Consider the following 24,707-nt stretch of genomic DNA (forward strand, 5'->3'; position numbering starts at 1 on the left):
GCCTGAAGTAGCAAAACCAGGACAGACAGACAGAAAGACCGAAAGACCGACAGAATTTGCGATCGCTATATGTCACTTGGTTAATACCATGTGCCATAAAAACAGACGGAAAATCAACAGTTTTTTGGTTTTTTTTCCTACTTAAGAATTAGGCATTAAGTATATAAAAGAAAAACTAACCCCTTGAGTGAGTGAAAGAGAACTTTTTAAAGTATGGTTTATGTTCCTGGGTGTTTAAAGAAGGCGTACGGTACAAGGAGAGTTTTCACCAGCGATTCAACTTCAGGCAGTTTAAAGCAAAAGTGTAGTAGGTATTTTTAAAAATTTTCCCGTTTTATTTAGAATCCTTGCTCATTTTGCTTAAACTGAATAATAACTTCTACAAAAAAAGAGAAGAAAAAATAAACTAACTGTCAAATACAATTTCCTTTGAAAGGAAGAAACTAGCCACTGGAAGAAGAAGAATACTAAAAATGTACTTCAGTGGCACCAACAGTATGTCTCTGTCGGCTTCCATTCAAAGATTCTGAAAAAAAAAATTGGTGTCAAAAAATAAAGTAGGAAAAAACATGGATAAAATACTTTTTACTTTTTAATGGGCTTTGTACTATTTGACATCAAATTTCGAAAGCCAAAAACATATATAAATTTTTTTTCGGTGAATTTGGTCAATATTTTTCTTTTCTTTTTAATATCAAAAACAACAAATATTGAAACAACATACTGTCGAACTAAGTTATAAATCAGCTCTAAATGATAGGCTAATCATATATTTATTCCTTGGGAGGGGGGAGGGTGTCCAGTTTTACTACAGCTCTCCTCGGTTGAAGAAAGCAGACGTATTATGAAAACAACAAACAATGCACCCGAGACTTATTTTACGTTACAAATTATTTCCTCAAACGATTACTAATGTTCCACATCGGAAATGATTAATTTAGACGTGTGTCTCTAGATGTTTTGTCCTGTATGTATTATAGTTGAAAATTACAACCCTACTGTAAAAACCATATGCAAAATATGTTTTATCGATGTTTTATTGTGGCCGTTTTCCCAAATATTTCTAAACAAGCATATGTCACCCGAATCCCCAAATGTAAAGCCCCCAAATATATTACTGATTTGAGGCCGATTTCGAAAACCATATAGAAATTTTTAAGTTTTGTTCTTGGATGTTGATTTGATGATATGAAAGATAAATAGATTCCAAGCAATTTGGACGTAGATCCGGGCTCAGTATCGTTCATTGTGCATCTGCAATGTTGGAAGCCATCCTCAAACACTTAAAAAAGGATATGGCGCATGTTGAAGCATTATTCACAGACCTAGTCTAGGCTTTTGACAGTCTCAACCCTAAGCAGCAGTGCAAGTCCTGTCTATTTGTTGTTAGTGTGCGAGCTAGTTTCTATTTTAAAAGATCTCAATGAATTTTCAACTCCCTGATGATGAGCCATTTGAATTTTAAAAGATGTTTGAACTTCACCACAAGGGACCAAATTAGATCCATATTCATTTCTTATTATTTTTAGCTGCAATGTATATGTATAAAAGGATCATGCTTAAAAAGGTGTAAAATTTTTTTGATTGGTAGGTTTATTAATGTTTTGATTGATGATGTTACCGCTGCTCTGTTTCCTGTAACTTCTGGGGTCCCATAAGGCTTGGTACTTGGTCCTCTACTGTATTTGATATATGTTGATAATATGAGATTTTACCTGCCAGATTTTTATCTGACCTCCTTTGCTGATGACACTGCTTTAACATTTTCTAGTTTGTGTTTACATAGTTTGATTTTAAAGGCTTATTGTTTTTTAATAAGTTTTTTTTTCTAGCTTAAGCCTTACTATATGTTAATATTACAAAGACTAGTTTCATTTTATATTCAAGAGTAGGTGAGCCCCTGGACATTAACGGAAAAATTTTGATTGCAAAGGAGCCAGTAAAACAAGGGCAAAAGACGCAATACTTTGGTTTCTACCTAGATCACAATCTTTCATGGAAACAACATAGTAATATTGCTGCAACGAAAATCACACGAGGACTTGGAGCAATTCGACTTTTCTTCAAATTTTAAACGAGTACAAATTCTTCAAAACAAAGTGATATGACTTGTTAATGGATACTTGGAAAAAGTTAATGACACTGAGGCATGTTATACTAAACTTCAAGTGCTTAATGTTTGGGAACTTCGAGACTACCAAGCAGGAATATTCTCGTATCAGTGTTAGAATTGTATCCATCTTGAGCTATTTCATGGTTTTTACAAAGAAACAAAATCACTTCACAGTTATAGTACCACTAATACTGATAATCTAGTCACTGAATAAAGAAGTGGAACTAGAGCAGGTTTTTCTGTCAAGTCCTAAGGTTTGGAATTCTATTCTGGAGAGCAGGTGGGCGGCAGAGCACCTTGGTCTATTCAAGAGAAAAATGAAAAACTTTCAATTGGGTCTCGGTTCATATATGTTTTTTTTTCTCTCTTTTTTTCTTTATTTTGCAAATTATTTTTTAATTTCATGATTAGAAATTTGTCATAATTTGGTTGTTTTATTTCCTTTTTTGTTTGTTTGTTAAGGGCTTGTTATATATGTGGTTGCCCAGTATCAAGTGCTTTTATGTCTTTCCTTGGGCACCCACTTGGAAGACAGTTATGTGTTATATATTTTTTTATTCAATGAACTGAACTAAATTGTACTAAGTTAAATGGAGTTTAAGATAAATGTCTATTCTAACCATTTATTTTTCAGCCACTATGACTATTTGTATGATCAAGTATTCTGTTGTGCATTATTACTGTCTCTGAAACTGGAAAGCTTAACAAAAAATATTTTTTTACAATTTTAAATCAATCTATTACTGGTCTCAGAATTTTCACTTGGTGCCTTTATAACACCCTTTTGGGCTAAAATTGTCATTTTACACCACAAAATTGCAGGAAACACCACTATACTATGAGTGGTAGGTAATATCTTTTGTTTCACACAAACAGGTAAGTAGAACTTTAAATTCCATTTCTAATTGAACATAATGAATATCCAGGGGGAATGGAAGGGGGGATTTTTAGTGAGGAGAACTTTCTGGGGGGGGGGTTGTGCTTCACCTAGCGCCAGTAATTCAGATATAAGTAAAATTTGAATATTCAGTAAAAAAAAAATTAATAAGCAATTATTTTGTTCAATAATAGTTTAATAATGTTTTTACTGAGCAGATTTGGAGGGCAATTTTTAATCACACGAGTTGAAAATCTACAAGGATTTATTGGTTTTTCTACATACCTGTTACCATTCTCATTCCCATTATGTAGACAGCTTTAAATTTACACATATCTTAACCTATCTTTACACCACAGACAAGTCAGTTCACTATCATCACTGAAACTGGCAGATACAAGATTCATCCTGTACCTAGTAAGTATGATTAAAGGTATGTAACAACTGTTGTAATTATGTCCCAGTTACCCCTCCTGACTTAATGCCTGGTAATAATCCTAAGCTATAAATAAAAGTGTACATAGTTCGTTGGTTTTCATTATTTTTAAATTTATTTCTCATCAACAGCTAGTTTATGTTGCATGTCATAAAAAAAACAGGAAGACTGTAGTATTACCCGCCTGCCCCCGTGTGTGCTATGCTTACCTTCTTGCGAGATGTCGATGCTTTTTCTGTGTTTATCGTTTGCTTTGCTTATTGTGTGTTTTATATTATAGGTGCTTGGGTCTGAATAAATAAAAGAATTATTCTAAATTCTACATAGGGTCGGGAGTGGGATCAGAAGCAAGAAATACTTAAGTGAAGACTTTCACTTAACATAAGAAAATGCAGCATATACCAAACCTAACACCAAACATAACACAAAATAATTACTACCATCACAATTGTATACCAGCCCCTCTCCCCCAATGGACTGAATTGTGGTTTTAGGTTGCATTAAAAAAAACTGCTGATTTAATTACCATACATTTATTTTTTAATTGGCTGCATTTGGCACTATGGATATTCGATAAGAAATATGCACAAAAAGAAGCGTGATGCAAACCCTTAAAATCAGAAAAAATTTTCAGCCTATATTGCCCAGGGCTATTCCTAGCCCCATTAAAAAGGTAGGGCTGTTATGCAATTTTAATGGTACAGATTAGTATGTTTGGAAAGACCATTGAATAAAGAATCAAAAATACTTTCTTTTTTTCTGTCTGGTTTCTTTTTTATAACATAAGTTTGCCAGTCACACAAACTTCAGAGAGGGCTCATTCAGTATAGATCCTCTCATGCCCTTTTTTCCCCAAACCCATCCAATAAAAATTTGAGATAGCCATCTTTTTAGTTGTAGTTCAAAAATGGGATAATAAATACTCCAGGGCCAACAGAAACCCCTGGAGCCCAAGGGCAGGTGTTGCAAGCTATGCCCTGGGGGCATATATGGTTCTTATAGAAGGGATGCTTGAATAAACTTCAGAGAGGACTCATTTGATCAGAAGTTGAAAGTTCTAGTTCACTTTTTAACAGTCAAAAGAGATCAAAGGGCAAATAGCCCCCCCCCATACCCTTTTTTCTCCAAACCAATCTGATAAAAAATTTGAGATAGCCATCTTGTTAAAAATAGTTCAAAGATCATATAAAAAATAACTCCAAAGTCAACACCAACCCCCCAGGGCCTATACTAGTTTACTTTTTACAGACAAAAGAGAAACTATCCTCCCATACCCTTTTCCCCCAAACTCATCTGATAAAAATCTTGAGATACATTTTGTTAAAAATAGTTCAAACATTAGATAATAAAAATTTTAGGGCTGATAAAACCCCCCTAGGCCCAGGGGCAGGTTTTGTAAGTTATGCCCTGTGCATATATATGGTTCTTATAGAAGGAATGCTCACATAAACTTCAGAGAGGGCTCATTTTATTGGAAATTGAAAGTTCTAGGTCACTTTTAAAGTGTCAAAAGAGATCAATGGCAACTAGCCCCACCCCCTCCTATGCACTTTCCCACAAATATATCTTCAAAATTATGAGATAACTATTTTGTTAAAACAGTTCAAAGTTCAAATAACAAAAACTCTGGAGTCAAAACAACCCCGAGACCCTGGGGCAGGCGTTGTAAGTTATGCCCTGGGGGCATATATGGTTCTTATAGAAGGGATTCTTATATAAACTTGAGAGAGGGCTCATTTGATTGAAAACTGAAAGTTCCAGCCCCTTTTTTCCCCAAACCCATCCAATAAAATTTTGAGATAGCCATTTTGTTAAAAATAGTTTAAATATCAGACAATGAAAACTCCAGTCCATACAAAACCCCAGAGCTGAGGGGCAAGTGTTCTAAGTTATGCCCTGAGGGCTTATAAAGTTTTTATGTAAGGGGAGGTTCTATAAACTTCAGAGGTGGCTCATTTGATTGGAAATTGAAATTTCTAGTAACCTTTTTACAAGTTAAAAAGGATCAGAGGGTATTTACCCCCCCCCCCACACACACACAGCCTGTTTTCAGCAAATGCATACAATTGAACTTTTGAGATTGCCAGTTTGTTTCAATTAGTCCAACAATCAGATAACAAAATCTCTGGGGTCAATATACCCCTCTTCCTGGAGCCTCGGGGGAAGGGTATGACTTATGCCCTGGGGACATATAAAGTTTTTATGGAAGAAACTGTTGTTTAAACTTTAGAGGGGACTCAAATGATTAGAAATTGTAAGTTCTATTTCATTTTTTATGATTCAAAAGTGATCCAATTGCATTTTCTTTGAAATGTTCCAACAATCAAATGACAAAGCTTTGGGGTCCACATACCCCCCCCCCCACAAAAAAAACATGGGGAATGGTTGTAACTTATGCCCTGGGGGCATATAAAGTTTTTACAGAAAATGTGGCTGTACAAACTTCCCCCCTCCAGCCCTTGGGGAAAGGGCTGTAAGTTATACTAGCATCCCATTGTTAACATATGAAGCTTTTATGGAAGGTATGGTTGTATAAACTTTGGCAGAAGCTCATTTGATCAGCAATCTAAGTTTATTGTGCCCTTTTCAAGAGTTGAAAATGATCGAAAAGTAAGAAGCCCCTCCCCCATCCTTGTGCCTTTTACTCCCAAATGCATCTTGAACAAATTTTGAAATAGCTATTTTGTTCAAAATAGTTCTAAATTCAAATTGCTACAACTTAGGGGTTGATAAATCCTCCATAGCCCCAGGGAAGGGATTGTAGCTAATGTAAGTTGCCCATTATTAGAATATAAGTTTTTTTGTGGAAGGGGTGGTTGTATTAACTTTGGAGGGGGCTCATTTTATTGGAAATTGAAACTTTTAGTTCTTTTTTTAGAGTCAAAAGTGATCAATGGACAATCAGCACATGCCTCACTTTCCCAAAGGGCATCTGAAACATTTCTGAAAACTTGAAACTTTTTGCAATAAAAAACAAACAAAAATTGATTAACAAAACTTTCCCAAAAAGAAGTTTTTCAAAGAAAAGTAAAGGCCATATTAAACTTAAGATCAAGATATACAAATACCTATTAAAATTCAAACTAGAAATGACAAGAAATTACTATTAAAGAATAAATGAAACCCAAAAGAAACAGAATTTAAATAAACAATCTAAGCAAAAAAAAAATACAATAAGTAATAATATAAATTACAAGAAATTACTATTAAAGAATAAATAAAACCCAAAACGAACAGAAATTAAATAATCAATCATATCAAAAAAACAAAAAACAATGGGTACTTATATAAATGACTAAATAAATCTTAAAACAAGTGTAAAATTAAGCATAGCTGAAATTAAGCCAAAGAATACAAATAACCCCTTGGATGATGCCCACATTGGAATTGCTGGATACTTTCTATTTACAAACTTACAAGATGACCTGAGAAGAGGAATTGCAGTCTATGTGAAGGCAACCTTATTGGTAAGCAGAATCTCTCTTACTAAATTTTTAGATTGGGTTGAATATTTAGCTATAGAGATTGTGCTACCCCAAGAAAGTCTAGTTTTAGCCACTTTTTACTGGAGCCCAAGTTGCCCAAACCTAATAGAATCTAAACTGGCCCTTTGTAAGGCCCTGTAGTTGCTATAAGATAAGAAGCCAAAGAACCTTTTAATAATTGGAGATTTTAACCTTGCTCAATTCAGCTGGGTTGATGGCTTAGGGTATTCCCTGAAGTATCACAAGGGTCATGGTATGAATTCTGCTTTCCTCACTTACCTAGCAGAAAATATGCTATATCAATCTGTTGAATCACCAACAAGGTTCAGAGATGGACAAATACCCTTGCACTTGACCTAGTAATCACAGACAACCCAGATCAAATTCTAAGTATTGATCATTTACTACTGATTGGTGCAAGTAATCATGTATATCTCTTAACAACTCTCCAACTGTCACCACCCTCTTCCGACTGTAACATATAGACCAGTCCCCCTCCCCTCTATAAAATTCAGGACCAAATCCCTCATTCACACCCCCTTAGAAATCCTCAAATATAGGACCAAATCTCTCATCCATACTCTTCGAGAAACCCCTTAAATTCAGGACTAAATTTCTCAGTCACACCCCTTTAGTAAATTTCAATTAGTAAAAGGTTTGAATAAAATCATTTAGAATTTAACAGTTGCTAAATTTAACAGTCTGCATAATCCAACGCAGTTGGACTACGTGCATTTAGATAAGTTAAATGTTACTTAACAAGTTAAGTAACCAGTTATTCTGACCCCTGGGTTTTTCAACTCAAAACCAAAAGGGAAATCCTTGCCATAAAAACAACTTTTGGATGCGAGACTAGTCACATGATTAAATATTACCAATAGTAGTGGAGGTCAACTTCCACAGGTCACCAAGCCTGTCCGGCGGGTGTTTTTTCAGAGAAATCGCGCGTTGGATATATGAACCCAACGCAAGGGCGAATAGTCAGTTTTATGGAGATTCGAATGCATTAGATCAATTGCTCATGTTCACCTTTTCATGCAATAAGTCATTGAAGCTATTTTGTCATTAGTTGTATATTGTAAGTAAATAAACCTTATTGTATTTAATCATCCTCTGTCTATGTATTAGGGCATCAGGTACAGTTCCTCTAGCTTTCAGGTATGGTCCCAAGGGAATCTATATTTGTTTCAGGAGACCTCGAACAACACCGAGATGGTTCTGTCTCCCAGGTTACCGGGGATTATATACGAAGCCTTTTTATTTTATTAATAATTTAGCTCCCATATTCACATCAAGCTATTAAGACTTAGAAAAGTCCCAAGCAACCCAACGCAAACCCCCTTCAAGATAAAACCACAACTCAAACTTATTAATTAACAAAACCACCCCGTAACACATGGCGCGGTCGGTAGGATCCTGCCTGATGCCCTAATACATACACAGAGGATGATTAAATACAATAAGGTTTATTTACTTACAATATACAACTAATGACAAAATAGCTTCAATGACTTATTGCATGAGAAGGTGAACATGAGCAATTGATCTAATGCATTCGAATCTCTCCATAAAACTGACTATTCGCCCTTGCGTTAGGTTCATATATCCAACGCGCGATTTCTCTGAAAAAACACCCGCCGGACAGGCTTGGTGACCTGTGGAAGTTGACCTCCACTACTATTGGTAATATTTAATCATGTGACTAGTCTCGGATCCAAAAGTTGTTTTTATGGCAAGGATTTCCCTTTTGGTTTTGAGTTGAAAAACCCAGGGGTCAGAATAACTGGTTACTTAACTTGTTAAGTAACATTTAACTTATCTAAATGCACGTAGTCCAACTGCGTTGGATTATGCAGACTGTTAAATTTAGCAACTGTTAAATTCTAAATGATTTTATTCAAACCTTTTACTAATTGAAATTTACTAAAGGGGTGTGACTGAGAAATTTAGTCCTGAATTTAAGAGTTTCTAGAAGAGTATGGATGAGAGATTCGGTCCTATATTTGAGGATTTCTAAGGGGGTGTGAATGAGGGATTTGGTCCTGAATTTTATAGAGGGGAGGGGGACTGGTCTATATGTTACACGACCATATTTGCAGAAGATACATCAATTACAAGAAAATCCGCAAGGAACTAAGGAGAATGCAAAATGGCGACTGGGAAGCACTGTTTGAGCACAAGTCAAGCAATGACAGCTGGAATCTCTTCAAGGAAATAATGCTAAAGCACGAGGAGACATGTAACACTGTCTCATATATCAAGAGGCCACTTACCCTACCTTACTTGACAAGGTCCATAAAACGGGAAATGAACAGAAAGAACAGATACTGGGCAAAATACAGGCAAACCAATTCTTGAGAACAATATGATAAATTCAAAAAAGCAAGGAATAGACTGAGAAAGATTACACAATACTCTATAAAAAAAAACATGAAGATATCATTGCTACAGAAACTAAAACTAATCCAAATAAGTTCTGGAATTATGTATCATCAGCAAAGCCAAGACAACATTCCATTCCCTACCTAACCATGCCATCTGGCAAAATCACCAATCATGCAGAGATAGCAGAAACCTTAAACAAACAATATTCCTCAGTCTACACAGAGGAAAACTCTAGAAACATCCCAGATACCCAGGAATATCCTGTCATTGTAACAATGCCAATGGTTGTCATTTTTTAGTCAGATGTCCAAAAACAACAGAAAAAGCTTGACGCATCAAAGTCAAAAGGACCAGACAGTATACACCCAAGACTACTCAAAGAGACTGCTGAACTAATATCCTCACCTTTAGCAAAAATCTTCAAGAAACCACAAAAGGAAAAAGCTGTCCCCTCTGACTGGAAAAAAGCTACTGTAATATCATTACACAAGAAAGGCTCCAAAGACAAAGCTGAAAATTATAGGCCAATAAGTCTAACATCAGTAACTTCAAAGATTCTTGAGGGAATCATAAATGATGCTGTCACTAAGCACTTGACATACAACACCATCATGTCTCCAAATCAGCATGGTTTCCAAAATGGCCATTCCATGGATATAAACCTAATACAGTCATACAATGAAGTCACCAAACTACTGGAAAAGGGACACCCATGGACATGATTTTGTTGGATCAAACAAAAGCATTTGACAAAGTTGCACACCTAAGGCTGAAAAGAAAGCTTCAAGCTTGTTGTATCCACTTGGACATCATTGAATGGATTGTAGACTTCCTGGGAGAACAAACCCCAAGAGTTGCTGTTATTAATGATAAAGGAGTACATACACTATCATCACCTATACCTGTTCTTAGCAGAGTTCCCTAAGGAACCGTGTTTGGGCCATCACTTTTCAACATATATATCAATGATGCTACTGAAATACTCCAAAACCTTCTCACACTCTATGCAGATGATTCTAAGCTCATTGGGGCAGCATCATCTTGGGTGGAGGCTGCCTCAATCCAAGCTGATCTCAACAAGCTGGATGACTGGGCTAGACAATGGTACTTGAATTTAATTTAAGTAAATGTAAAGTTTTACATTTTGGCAATAAAAATCAAAAACATATTTACACCATGCAAAACCAAATAACAGGTCAAAGAGAACCCCTAGTTGCAGTTACAGAGGAATGGGACTTGGCTGTCATAGTTTACTGCCAGTTAAAGTTTCAAAGTCATACTGAAAACATTGTAGCTAGTGTGAACTGCACTTTAGGGACAATTAAATGAACATTTGCAACTAGATCACCACAAACAATCACCAAGCTGCAGTATGACTTAAGCAGTATGACTTACTGAAGAAAAGGGGTGAAATGATTAACACTTACAAATTGATTTACAACAATCCAATTCATGGTCTCTTCTTCATTGATTCATCACAGTGGACAAGGGGTCATTCTAAGAAGCTCATAAAGGTCAATGCTCAGAGGAGGGAATGCCATCACTTCCTAACCAACTGGGTAGTAGACCAGTGGAACTCCCTGAGCAATCATACTGTATCCAGTAAGACCATCAAAGAATTCAAAGTCTCACTTGACAAGGAGTAGAGCAATAAGGAATGGGACACCTTGGAGTCCCAGACCAGAACATAAACCCTAGTCAATAAAACCAACTCAATATTCAAAACAATTCTGAATCAATCCACATGGCAATTTTTGAAGAAATGCTGAGCAATGCTACAGGATGGAAAATCCTTCAATTGCTCCAAGTTGCAATTCAAGGTAAACTTAAATTGAATATGCAAATTAAGCTTGAAACAAACAAAAATCAATACAAACAAAAATTTGAGTTTTCCATCCTTCTCTCACTGTAAAAGTCTGAAACCTACTTTCCAAGAAAGTAAAAAGTAGCTAAACTAGAATTGTACCTGTTTAAATTTCTATTCAGTTATTTTCTTACTGTTGATTGGAGAGGGTGTTTAATTTTAGTGGTGCTTCTCACAGTTCAAAATTTATTGATTTTATTAGTGTTTTTTAAAGTATTTTTTATTTTTGAACTGAGGACAGTTGAGGTGAGGTCAGTAGAGGTCTTGGCTGAAATATTTGTATTACCATTTCACTTACCATAAATATCCATATTTTTTGTTCTTCTCAGTGTGATTTCAAAAATTAATTATCATCTTTAAGAGTCCATAAAGGGTTTAAATTTGAATTTCCAAGTAGGCCTAAAACAACCATTAGGCTATATTCAAAGCAGTAGACTATACAAAAAGGATTTGAGTGGTATATTCACTTAATCCATAGCTCAGTAATGGAAATGTTTCAAAACTTACTATTGAGGGATTTAAAAAGCTATTGAATAGGCCAATAGCCTTGGGTCATACTCATCATATAGCCTACAAATTGGGCCTAAGGGAGGATATTGTCAGAAAGGTTCAGAAAAGAAATCATGTACCAAATTACAACTTTTAAGTTAAGAAAATCGCTGTTCATTTGTTATAAAAGGACGTTATTTAAGAGCGTGTTCCAGCTGAGACAAAAAGTAACTAAAAGTTACGGAAAAGTTACTAAAAGTAACTTTTTTCGTTCCAGCTGAGGCTATTTAGCAGCTGGAACGACAGAAAAGTTACTTCAAAGTAACTTTTTCAGTAACTTTTGCTAAAGATAGTTAACGAGCATCTTTAGTTAAGTAATTTAACATCATTATCATCACTAAAATAATATAAAACTTTTATGATGTCTAACACACAAAAGTTTGAAGACTATGAGCCTTTATGCAGGGAAGAGAATGGAACTGCAATTATTCAAAGAACCAGTGATGGTAAACAATCTTATTTTGACCTTAAAATGATTTTTCATAAAAAATTCATTGAGAAAGTTCAAGCATTAATGTGATCTGCTGGGCATATGTAGAGAAGCTTGGTTGAATAGTTTGTTGGGGATGAAGTCTTCAGGTCTTGCTGTAGGAACCTTCTAATTAAATTCCTGTAATCCTTGGACAGTTGCTAGCCTATACAAAGTCAGTGGTAAATTGTTTTGTAGAGATGGCATAGCCTAGAGTGAGTAGCCCAATAGGTCTAATAGTCCAGAAAAAAAACGTATATAGTTCAAAGAAAGCTTAGTTCAATCCCACTTGACAGAAAGAAACACTGTGTTACTCTGGAAGCTGATTTAAAACATTCAATGATAATTACTTCAGCTAGCCTTGGCTAGATTGAATCCTGTAATTCATTGAAGTGCTTCAAAAAACTTTGTAGTTTATTGGTAGCCTGTAACAACTTTTTAATATTAATTTATAGATACATTTGAGCCCTCCTAGCAAAGTTTCTTGTAGGCTACTCCAGGCTTGAAAACCTAAGCTTAGGAGTTTAAGGCCTGGTGTTGCTGTTATTTTGGTTGGGATAAGGGTCAATGGTGTGACTCTGTAAGTTTAGCCACAGTACACCTAGCTATAATGATTAGCCTACCTGGAGAAATTTAGAGGAAAAACTTAAGAAGAATCAAATGTTTTTTGCACTCAAATGAAGAATCAATGTTTTGTAACACTCCCAGCTACAGACATTGAATCAGGATATCACTTGCTGTGCAATGCTGACCATTGGTCAGCATACAATTTTTTTCTTTTTTAAGTAGGCCTAACTTCTTGCTACATTAGAAAATAGGGTCAAAACTAGTAGGCTATGCAATTATGCAAAATAATGTGAAACTCAAACCCTCATGTATTGCTATCAAAATAGGAATTAAGAAGAATTCTATACATCAATGCATAACAAGAAATCTAAGCTATGCATCAATATGGTTGTTAGGTACTTGTGTGTTATTCAGAACACACTCAATAAATAAAGTTAGGTTTTATATTCTCTGAGGCCAACCTGACTTTCATACATAATGATGATAGAAGGTAATAAGCTTACCTAAGCTATGGATGTCAGGTGATTGATTTTTCTTCTAACGATAATTTTGACAGGACCGTAGCTTAGGTAAGCTTATTACCTTCTATCATCATTATAAAGTTAGGTTCTTTTGTGAAACAAAGTATGATGCAATTACATTTAAATTAATATTTATATATAGAGGTGGTTAGGTTAGGTATTTGATATAATGCACAACCCCCCCTTCCCCTAATGTGCAAATAAGGTTTTGGAATTTAGGCTAAGAGATTGGTTAGATAAAGAGGAAATACTGAGTCCAGTACAAGTAGGATTCAGATTGACATTCAGCATTATTGACCATATTTATACTTTGGAAATATTGAGATGGAAAAATGGTTGGCTATTTGTATCTTTTTAGACCTGAGAAGTGCTTTTGATTCAGTAAATAGGAGGTCGTTAATTGAAAGCCTGTTAGAAATAGGCTTGCTGTCTTGTTTTGTAGCAATAATAGCAGCTATGTATAGGAGGGTGAAGTTTGTTGTAAAGGTGATTTTCTAGACTAGTTATGTCTCATTTGGGTGTGAAACAAGGATGTACTTTATCCCCAAAGCTTTTCTCCTCATTTGTTAATGATTTAGACAGTTTTATGAAAAAATAATGGAGCCCCATTTGTATCTTTGGATTGGTTTAGGGTATCATGTATATTATTTGTAGATAATATAGTAGTATTGGTGGTAATTTCAACTATTTATTCCACAGCCTTTCTGATTCAGGGGTCATTCTTAAAGAATTGGGACAAAACTTAAGATTTAGTATAAAAGGTGAGGTATTAACAAGGGGACAAACCCCCTCATATACATAATAAAAAAATATAAGAGTATAAAAGTTTGTTATGTAAGTTAATTCTTAAGTTATGTATATTTTTTACTAATAAAAACGTTTATTAAAAATTAAAAGTTCTAGTTGCCTTTTTAAGTAGCCAAAAAATTGGAGGGCAACTAGGCCTTCTTCCCCACCCCTTATTTCTCAAAATTGTCTGATCAAAACTAAGAGAAAGCCGTTTAGCCAAAAAAAAAAATTAATATGCAAATTTCATTTTAATAATATATGTGCGGAGAGCCAAAATCAAAAATGCATTAATTCAAAAATGTTCAGAAATTAAATAAAAAAACTAGTTTTTTAAACTGAAAGTAAGGAGCAATATTAAAACTTAAAACAAACAGAAACTACTCTGTATATGAAATGGGTTGTCCCCTCTGCAATTCCTTGCTCTTTATGCTAAAGTTTGATTCTTTGCCACAATTCTACTTTTTAAAACAATTAAAAACTTTAGCATAAAGAGTGAGGGATTGCAGAGGGGACAACCCATTTCATATACAGAGTAATTTCTGTTCATTTTAAGTTTTAATATTGCTCCTTACTTTCAGTTTAAAAAACTAGTTTTTTTTTATTTAATCTGTTTAGGGATTAAGCATAGGGAATCATGTTTGAGGAGTTAGCTTGGTAAGAGTTTATTTATGGGTGTTTCTGAATTCATAAAGTGTTTGAAAGTTTGTTTGCTTGTTTAAGTTGTTTGCAAGTTTGTTTGCTTTTTTAAGTTGTTTGGAATTAGGTGCTTGTATAAAGTTGCATGTGTTTACTATGGCCTGCAGGCTTTTTTGCAAATAAATCTTATCTATGACATTTTGCCTTTTTTTATCAAATAAATATAATACAGAATTTGTAGAACAGACAGGGAAGTTGAACAAATAGGCAGAACAATAAATGCGTTTTTATTCCCTTTACTGCCTATGTCAATAGAAAAGCCAGGGATTTACTGTTTTCATTCCCTGGAAATTAGTCTTATACCTGGTTCCAAAAGTGAGATTGAATTTGTCAAAGCTTGGAGGTTTATTCCTCCTGTCTGTTTAAAGAAAACAGATGCATAATTGAAGTTTTGTTCATTTCTATCTTACATTTCATGGGCATCCATGGTATTTCTTCCTTTATTAATCTGTCTTGTTTCTTTTCTGCAGGATTTTTTTGTCTCATTTTTAGTAAGATACAAATTTTTATTTACAAATTACTTATACTAGAAGCACATTTTCAAGACTTTGACCTAACTTAGGATCCCTTGTTCTAAAGGCATGATTGAATTTCTTGAAGCTAGAAATTTCTTTTTTGGCAAATTCAATGGTAAATATTTAGTTCACCCTTTTTGCAACTTAATAGTGGTAAAATAGGCAAGATTGTAAATTTTTAGTGACTGCAATATATTTCACCCATTGCTAATTGCAGTAGAAAGGAAAGTCACTTGTAAGGACCCCCAAAGAATTATTTCAGATTATTTTAAAAAGGCTTTACTACCCATAAAGCTGGCATAACTGGAAAAGGGGCTTCTCAGGAATTAATGACTTTAAAAGCTATACATTATACATAAAAATGCACATTTTTATGCAGAAAGGCAGCAAGTTATTTATTACTAATCAACTATAGCAGGTATATCTATTGCTTTCTTTAACCATCAATAAAGATAAAATGCATGCTGAAAACTGAATGCTCTTTGGAAACTTTCTTTAGACACACTAATTGTGAGATGGATATCAACAAAATTCCAACAGGGTTTGTATTTACTTAAGATTTACAAACAAGCATATTGAATGCTTAATTTTGTGATATCCTAATCTCTAAACAGTAAACTAGATTCCTTACATTTCCTAATAATTTTCCACCAGCTCATTTCAGCAAAATCATTTGTAATGACAATACACCCTTTGCTTTGGTGGCCTGGCCTTTTCAAAAATGAAAGACAACTGCTAGTAGGCTAAGCTAGTTCTGCTTGAAATTTGCTATATGAGTTAAGGTATCACTGAGATGGATTATGTTTTTTGCCGCATTTTTAAGTGGATTATGAAGCCCATCTCTAAGTTGAACAAAAGATGAATTTTATCCATCTTTTGTTGGTTTCACAAGGATTTTAGTTGAACTTGTATCCTTGTGAAAATGGCCCCTAAGAAACTTTTACAAGATATTAAAAACTTCAGGGTGAAAAATGAGTTATTAAGGAGGGGGAAGCTACCCTCATTTATGAATCATTTAAGAATTTACTGTAGCTACTAGCCCCTGACAAATATTGGAAACACAAACTTTAGATGTCAAGTATAATAAAACAAGGATGTTATTATCCTTGACATTGCAAGTTGCTCAGAATTACAATGGACACCACCAAACTAAGCATTTATGTTTGCACTAATTTGTTGTAAATACAGAAAAGCAAGTTAATGTTTACATTCCATCAGAAATTTGTATTTTTGCAACAAGCCAACAACTGCATCCATAACCAAAGTGATAAGATGCTTATCAATGCATTTCTGAGGAAAAAAAAAATTTGATGGGAGAATTTTCTGCAGGAAAAATTCTCCACAAAGAAGAAATTCTAGCTAGGAAAAGTTATGTGATTTGATTTCTGCTCCACAATACTCTGTTCTTTATGCTACAGTTTGACCTTTTGTTTTAATTTTTTAACTCTTGAAACACAAGGGCCATTTAAATAAAATCAAAAACTTTTAAGTCCTAAAAAACTGTTTCTATGTAATATAAAGAAATAACAAATTATTGGCTTTGGGTGAAACTAATGTTACCAGATAGTACATGAGAAATTGGGGAACATCATTCTTTTCCAAATTGGGTTTTGTTTAAAATAATATGTATTTTTCAAGAAAATCCTGACATTATGGGAATGATGGGAACCATTTTTGGAATTAACATACCAAATAGCATGAAACTTGGCAAAATACTTTACGGAATTTTCAAAACTGTAATTTTGGAGGCCAATATTATCTATGAGTAAATTTATTAATGCCAAACCTGAAAAAATTAATTCCAAGAAATTAGAAGTTTATTGTACAAAGACAGTGATAGGCGATGTAGCCTATATGATTATTTCTGCTATTTAACCAACATTCTTTCTTGGGAAAGAAAGAAAATAACTAAATGAAAACCATAAAATAGCCTAAACTCAAAAACATAGTCAAATAAAGAATATTTCTGCTATTTAACCAGCAAAACAAAATTAGCTAAATAGAAAGCATAAAACAGACCATAGTCAAAAGCCAGGAAGCAAAAAGAGACTTGTTGGTTGTACAGGATGTCAGGTATTTAGTCAAATGTTCCTATTGGGTTAGTTGGTCTATACATATGGTAAACTTTTTCTTCAAATATGCACATCAAAATAAAGACTCACAATTATTGTATACAAGATGACATCTTTGTATACAAGATGATGAATAACATCATAATCGCAGGTTACAATAATAAATGACTTTGTAGCAAAACAAAATAATGTATTTTTAAATAAAATCAGAATCCTTTTTTCTTGGTCCTAAAAAACTATTTCTATGTAATAAAAAAATTACAAATTATTAGTCAACATAATACTTGTCTCCACTCCAACATTCATTCATACATATACCCCACAATAGAGAAAATGGGGTAGCTAAGTAGTAATGCTATTTGGCAGTTGCTGCTAAAGTGTCAGCAGCTTTTGGAATTCTATTTGATTGTGATATTGGCAGCTTTGGAACTTGTCCATACCTGAATATACAAGATTGTGTCTAGAAAAATAATAACTTGCAAGATTAAATTGAATATTATATTACAACTTACCAGCATTTTTCTTCATTTTTATCTGATCCTACATCAGTATCCGTTATTTCATCAATAAGCAACTGTAGAACTAAATAATGTTGTGGCATTTCTGATGTACCACTGGCAGAGTTCATTGTATGAAGATTTGAAAAAAGCTGTAAAATTGTAAAATCTAAAATTGTTTCTAGCTGAGATAATCTATTGAATTTTTGAAGTCATTTGATATTTTAGGATTTTGTAAGATATCTGTTTCAATAATAGTGAGTGTTTTGAAGAGTATCAAGTATTTGAGATGAAAGGAATGCATACAAAGTCTATAGTTTCAGTTATTTTTGTTTTCTACCTATCAAAAGACAACAGTTTTTGAACAGCCATCAGAAGAGAGAAATTTCCCTTCACAGAAAAATCCTAAATCAGCCATTGAATTTTTATGCACCCATCTCTATGCTATATTTTTCATGAATTTTGGAATATTTGATGGAGGCTGTAAAATTTTGTTCCTTTATTGGGCTTTGAATAAATCATTTGTATCTTGGACTGTGGTCTCAAAGAAAGCCTAGATTTAATTAGAAGCAAATACAGTAAACCGAAAACTGTGTTGTGACTACTCTGCTTCATAAAGGTTAAACTTGGTGAACTGAATATTTCAAATATATGTCATCCACTTTGCTCTAAATTAAATCCTACCTGTAAGTTTCTGTTTCTTTCTCTTGTTAAGTTTAGGTCATGGATCTAAGTATGAGCCTGATTTGGTTATTAAACAAGTTTCTGAAAATCATATTGCCCTAACAACAAAATGTTCTGTGTTCATAAATTAATGCCCAAGAAAATATTTTTAATTATCATGAAAAATTGGCATTTTTTATATAGCTTATACCTTTGATCTGATACAAGTTTAACCTATTCATAAGCAAATACTATAAAATTATGCAAATAAATAAAAAAACAAATTCCATAAAAATGAAGACATGAAACCCTTACAATTTTCTATGAATAAGCTGAAATCAGTCAAGTATAAAATAAAACAAAATCCAGGACAAAACCAAAGTCTTTCTGCTATGCTAATTCACAAATGGCACTAATTTACAAAACTGTAAATGGGAGGGGGAAGGGAATATATTTTGAAAATCTGAGGAGGGGGGTTCCTTGATGGATGTACCAAAATATATATATTTCAATGAAAATTCCCAAAGTATTTCGCCATATCTAGGGGAACTCTCTCTCATTTGATGCAGATCCATTATTAAAAAATAATTTAGTAAGCTCAAATACTTTTAAAGATAGCCTAGTGAAAAGGCCATCATTTGAAAATTTTAACTAGCCTAGTCTAAAATTCTAACCTTAATAGTTAAACTGAATTTAAGAAAAAGATAGGCCTAAGCCAAAGAGTTTCAATAATCAATACTACTGTATGCTATCTCAGACACTAATGCACTGAAATTAATATAGAAACAGGATATTTAAACCAAATCTAGGTTAATGCCCACAGATTTATTGCAAAATTAATACCTTTCCATAATGAATTTGGCATTAAGTTATCTATGCAGCATTCTGCTTTTCTTTTTGTGAACAATGTAGGTCAATTTTATACAGTGGGTTAAATTTAAAATATAGGTTAGGCTAGCTTAATCAATCAGGAAACAATGCAGAAAAAATAATTGTGGTAAAATTCTAGTTTAGATACTTTTTGCTATCTTGGCAAGAGGTTACGTTATTCAAACTATACCCAAGACAAACAAGTTTAAACATGCAACTAGCCTAGAATATCCTATTCATACACCCCTAGAGTGTATCTAATTTTTTTGATTTTAAGGTCAGTTCCAAATTATTCTAAAGAGTTTCCTCTACTGGTTGGTGGCCTTAGCTATAATATTTACAAGGAATTATGCACAGGAAGTTATTCTAAATTCAGACTAAATGAGTCTAAAACAAATGTTATCAAAATCTTGGTCGTAATATTTTTTTTCTATCTGAATAAGACCTTAGTTACTTCAAAAGCCGTTCCTGGTGAATGTAAAATTTAAGTAACTTCTCTAGTTACTTTAAAGTTACTTGATTTTTCAGCTGGAACACCCTCTAAAAAAAGAACCTATCAGGTATATCTTCTACTGCTGGACCTCTAAAATGAAGTCAAGATTTCGAATTTTAGCAGAAATATGTAAGCTCCGTTTTACGGTACCGCATTTGAAGCATGTTTTAAGTCGGTCGTAAAAATCAGTTTAGGTATCACTGTTCTGTTGAGTAGTTGAGAAGGAAACACTATAAAATTCTGGAAATAACCTAAAAAAAAATCCTAGAACATTTAATTATACCTTTTTAAAACATTTACTTTTCCAAGCCCTTATAATCTGCAAATATATAGCCCAAATTATAAATTTTCATGCATTTTCCGTTTCTTCATTTCGTAGCATTGATTTAATTCGAGGTACTAAAATAAACTAAAAGTAACGTATTGTAGAATAGAGGAGATATATATTTCGGGCTATGTGTTTGTGCATTAGAGGGGTTCGAAGTAAAATGAAGAGCTTTAAGAATGGTTCAAGTAAATGTTTTAGGATTTTTAAAAGTTATTTTCAGACTCTTATAGCATAGCATCTCCGTTTAACAGCTACAGCAGCGCACGGATACAAAGCATTTTCATCTTTTATCAAACTAACTTTACAAAAATCAGTTTGCTTCAAAGAAAATTAAAGGACCATATTAAACTTAAGACCAGCAAATGTAAAGTCTTACAATCGCTCAAACTCGAAACGACCGAAAATTACTTTTGAAAAATAAAGTAAATTCAATAGAAACAGAAATTAATATCTATGATCATAGCATGCTTAAAGACAACATGCTGAAACAAATGAATTAATAAATCCTAAGACGAATAAAACTTAAAGTAAACAATCAAGTGAAACTTAAAGCGAACAAAAATAACTATAGGAGTTTGGCTACTACCTTTTTTCAAGCCCCTACCCGTAAAAGTTCTTCATTTACTTTTTATTGAAAACTTTACGTATCATGAAAATCATGGACGACGGATAAAAAATTGATCGCGATAATAATAAAAATAATTGGAAAGAAATAATAGAAATAAACTGAACGTTTAATATATAATAATATTAATTCCTGAGAATCTCATCGATTCAAGATTTTATTTCACTTTAATTTATTTATGATCTTTCAATGTTGTAAATACAAATAAAAATGGTTGTAATACATTTTGTTATAAGTGTCGCGCCAATGACGCAAAAAGTTTTAGAACTTTTGTGATTAGGGGATGCGAAAGGGAGCAGTTGCCAAACTTTTGTTGTGTAGTATATTTTGTTTATATTTTTGTTTGACCTGACTATCCAATTTGATTTTACTTGTTTTAGGATTTATTTATTTATTTATATCAGTGTCTATAACATTTATGCTTGAAATTATTGATTATTTTAATTTGTATTTGTTTCAGGTTTATTTATTCTTTAATAGTAATCTCTGGTCGTTTTGAGCTGGAATTATAGCCAAACTTTATTTTTGATGGTCTTAACTTCATTATAGCTCTTTGTTATTTTTTTTTCAAAATTTGTTTTTTTTTAACCATCAAGTTCTGTTTGTTTTTAAATGCCAATTGTTTTTCATTGGTTATAGCAATGAATAAGTCTCCAGTTTTAAACGTCTTCGTCTTAAGAATTAAAACATCTGATTCTAATTTATTGGCTCTAGTATCTTTTGATTTATTTCAACATTCCCTGAAAGTTTAAACTTAACACCATTTGCTATTTCTAAGATATTACAGGTACAAACATCTGGCAACTGGGATGCACATAGTGTCTTTTGATTGAGTCTGACGTTGTCTTCGACACTCTCTGAAAGTTTTAAATTAATACCCTTAGCTGCTCTTAATATATTACAAACCCATTTTAACAAGCTGGGTCTGTACAATATTTTTTGACTTAGTTCAACGTATACTGAAAGTCTCAACTAAATACCATTAGCCAGTCAAATCTCACATATTGCACATGCTCACTTTTGACAACTAGGATGGAAATAGTAATATTTTGATCAGGCTCAGCATCCCTCTCAACATTTTCTGAAATTTTGGCAAGTAACTGGGGTTTTATCTTTACCGGAATTTAAGAAATTAATGAATTTAAAATTATTGGTAAAACCCACATGCAAATTATTTTTTGTGCAAATATTTTTTAATTTTTGTTGTGATTTTTGGGATATACGGAAGATAGATAATATTTGATGGCTTATCAGTTGCCTCACATTGTGAAATATCTTCTTCGATTTTACGGGAATGTCGTTTTAGTCTACGACTAATTATCTTATTGACAAAAGGAATGGGGTATCCATTACCAAAAAGAATATCTCTGATAAAAATTTTTTCTGCATTTATATACGAATCGGAGCAAATATTCAGGTTACGATCAATGAGAGAAGCTATAACTGCTCTTATAACTTGTGGGGTTGATTTGAATTACAATGAAGGTATTTATTGTTTTGCGTTGGCTTTCGATAGATAGTAAAATCCAGTTTATCGGTATTGTGAATAGTTAACACATCTAAATAGAGCCAAGAGCTCATATGGCACCTTTGACGAGGTCGGAAGAGCCAAGAGCTCATATGGCATGAGCTCTAGCAAAATTCCAAGAATCAATAGTTTGATTTAAAAGGAAAATCAGAGGCATAATGCCGGTTGGGATTTAAAATAAGAGCTCTGAGACACGAGGTCCTTCTAAATATCAAAATTCATTAAGATCCGATCACCCACTCGTAAGTTAAAAGTACCTCGTTTTTTCTAATTTTTCCTCTCCCTTCAGCCCCCACAGATGGTAAAATCGGGGGAAACGACTTTATCAAGTCAATTTGTGCAGTCCCTGACACGCCTACCAATTTTCATCGTCCTAGCACTCCAGAAGCATCGAACTCGACAAAGCACTGGACCCCCAAACTCCCCCAAAGAAAGCGGATCCAGTCCGGTTAGGTCAATCACGTATCTACGACATTTACTTATTCTACCCATCAACTTTTATCCTGATATCTCCACTCTAAGCGTTTTCCAAGATTTCCGGTTTCCTCCTCCAACTCCCCCCAATGTCACCGGATCTGGTCGGGATTTAAAATAAGAGCTTTGAGATATGAGTTTCTTCTAAATATCAAAGTTCATTAAGATCTGGTCACCTCTTCTTAAGTAAAAAATACCTCAATTTTTCCGAATTAACACCCTCCCAAACCCCCCAAAGTAAGGGGATTCACACTTGCTATGTCAATCACGTATCTAGGACTTGTGATTATTCTTCCCACCAAGTTTCATCCCGATATATCAACTTTTAGCGTTTTTCAAGATTTCCTGTTTCCCCCACCAACTCCCCCAATATCACCAGATACGGTTGGGATTTAAATTTTTAGACACGTGAGTTTTGAGACACGAAGTCCTTCTAAATATTAAATTTCATTAAGATCTGATCACCCATTCGTAAGTTAAAAATACCTCTTTTTTCAATTGTTCCTCTCCCTCTAGCCCCCCAGATGGTGGAATCGGGCAAACGACTATAATCAAGTCAATTTGTGGATGTGCCTGACACGCCTACCAATTTTCGTCGTCCTTGCACGTCCAGAAGCACCGAACAGGCCAAAGCACTGGAAATACCCCCCCCCCCCCAAAGAGAGTGGATCCGTTCCAATTATATCAATCACGTATCTAGAGCCTGTGATTATTCTTCTCATCAAGTTTCATCCCGATCTCTCCACTCTAAGCGTTTTCCAATATTACCGGTTTCCAAGGTTTCTGTTTCCCCCCTCGAACCCCCTATTCCCTGGATCTGATTAGAATCGAAAATGCAGCATCTGAGACATAAGATCTTTCTATGTATCAGGTTTTCATTAAGATCCGATCACCCTTTCGTAAGATAACGATACGTCAATTTTCACGTTTTCCAAGATTTTAGGTTCCCCCTCCAAATCCCCCCAATGTCACCGGATCTGGTCGGAATTTAAAATAAGAGCTCTGAGACACGATATCCTTCTAAATATCAAATTTAATTAAGATCCGATTACCCGTTCGTAAGTTAAAAATACCTCATTTTTAAATTTTTCCGAATTAGCCGTCCCCCCCACGGTCGAATCGGAGAAACAACTATTTCTATATTAATCTGGTCCTGTACCTGATACAGCTGCCAAATTTCATCGTTCTAGCTTATCTGCAATTGCCTAAACTAGCAAAACTGGGACAGACAGACCGACAGAATTTGCGATCATTATATATGTCACTTGGCAAATACCAAGTGCTATAAAAACGGTAGTTTATTTCAATTTCAACTTCTAGAGTGAACTGCGAATTTTGGTCATAAGTATTAAGATGATCTAAGAAGCCCCGAAGTTCAGCTTCCCCATAATTCCAAAGTGAAATTACGTCACCCATTTTTGTGCTGATGAAAAAAATCATGAAACTGAGAATAAATAGAAAACTTATTACAAATTTTAACTAGTCATTAAAACTTCATAATCAATTCCTGTCGCTGAAACCTCGATTAAGTGGTAATTTTTTTGTATTTTGTTTTTTAATAATTGCTCAGAAATACTGTTCTGAAAAACTGTGTACATGGTTCTAGGTAATTAGCCCTCCTCTCTCCCACCCTATAAGATACTCCTCCAGAAAAAAAACCTGCAGTAAATCCTCCCCCTTCGAATTCTCGAATCAACTTCAAATGACGATTCTTCATCACACGAAACCTTTTTTAAAAAGCACATTTTTAAATTTTCAGTTACTCTTGGCTAAAGTGTGCCTTCGTCAAGTTGCTCCTAAGGGGGAAACCAGAATTTGAAAAACAAACACAAAATAAATAAAATAACAATCCTTTTCAAGCGAAAGTAAAGAGTAACATTACAATTTCAAA

General features: G+C 33.9%; 1 protein-coding gene across 6 annotated transcripts in view; it reads right to left on the reverse strand.

Moving 5' to 3' along the window:
- The window catches only part of LOC136036146 (uncharacterized), a 50,747-nt gene extending 30,734 nt beyond the window's left edge, over positions 1-20,013 (reverse strand). For 2 of the 6 annotated variants that reach the window (XM_065718185.1, XM_065718181.1), the window contains exons 1-2: positions 19,922-20,013; positions 412-526 (exon numbers count right to left, since the gene is read on the reverse strand). The gene's annotated coding sequence lies outside the window, so the exon portion shown is untranslated. Of the gene's footprint in view, positions 1-411; positions 527-11,789; positions 11,867-19,921 lie in introns of those variants that run through there. The other 4 variants (XM_065718183.1, XM_065718186.1, XM_065718182.1 and 1 more) reach the window with 4 other exon arrangements.
- Between the last annotated feature and the right edge of the window lie 4,694 nt (positions 20,014-24,707).

The sequence above is a fragment of the Artemia franciscana genome, chromosome 15 (genome assembly GCF_032884065.1).
Source record: "Artemia franciscana chromosome 15, ASM3288406v1, whole genome shotgun sequence".
NCBI lineage: Eukaryota > Metazoa > Arthropoda > Branchiopoda > Anostraca > Artemiidae > Artemia > Artemia franciscana.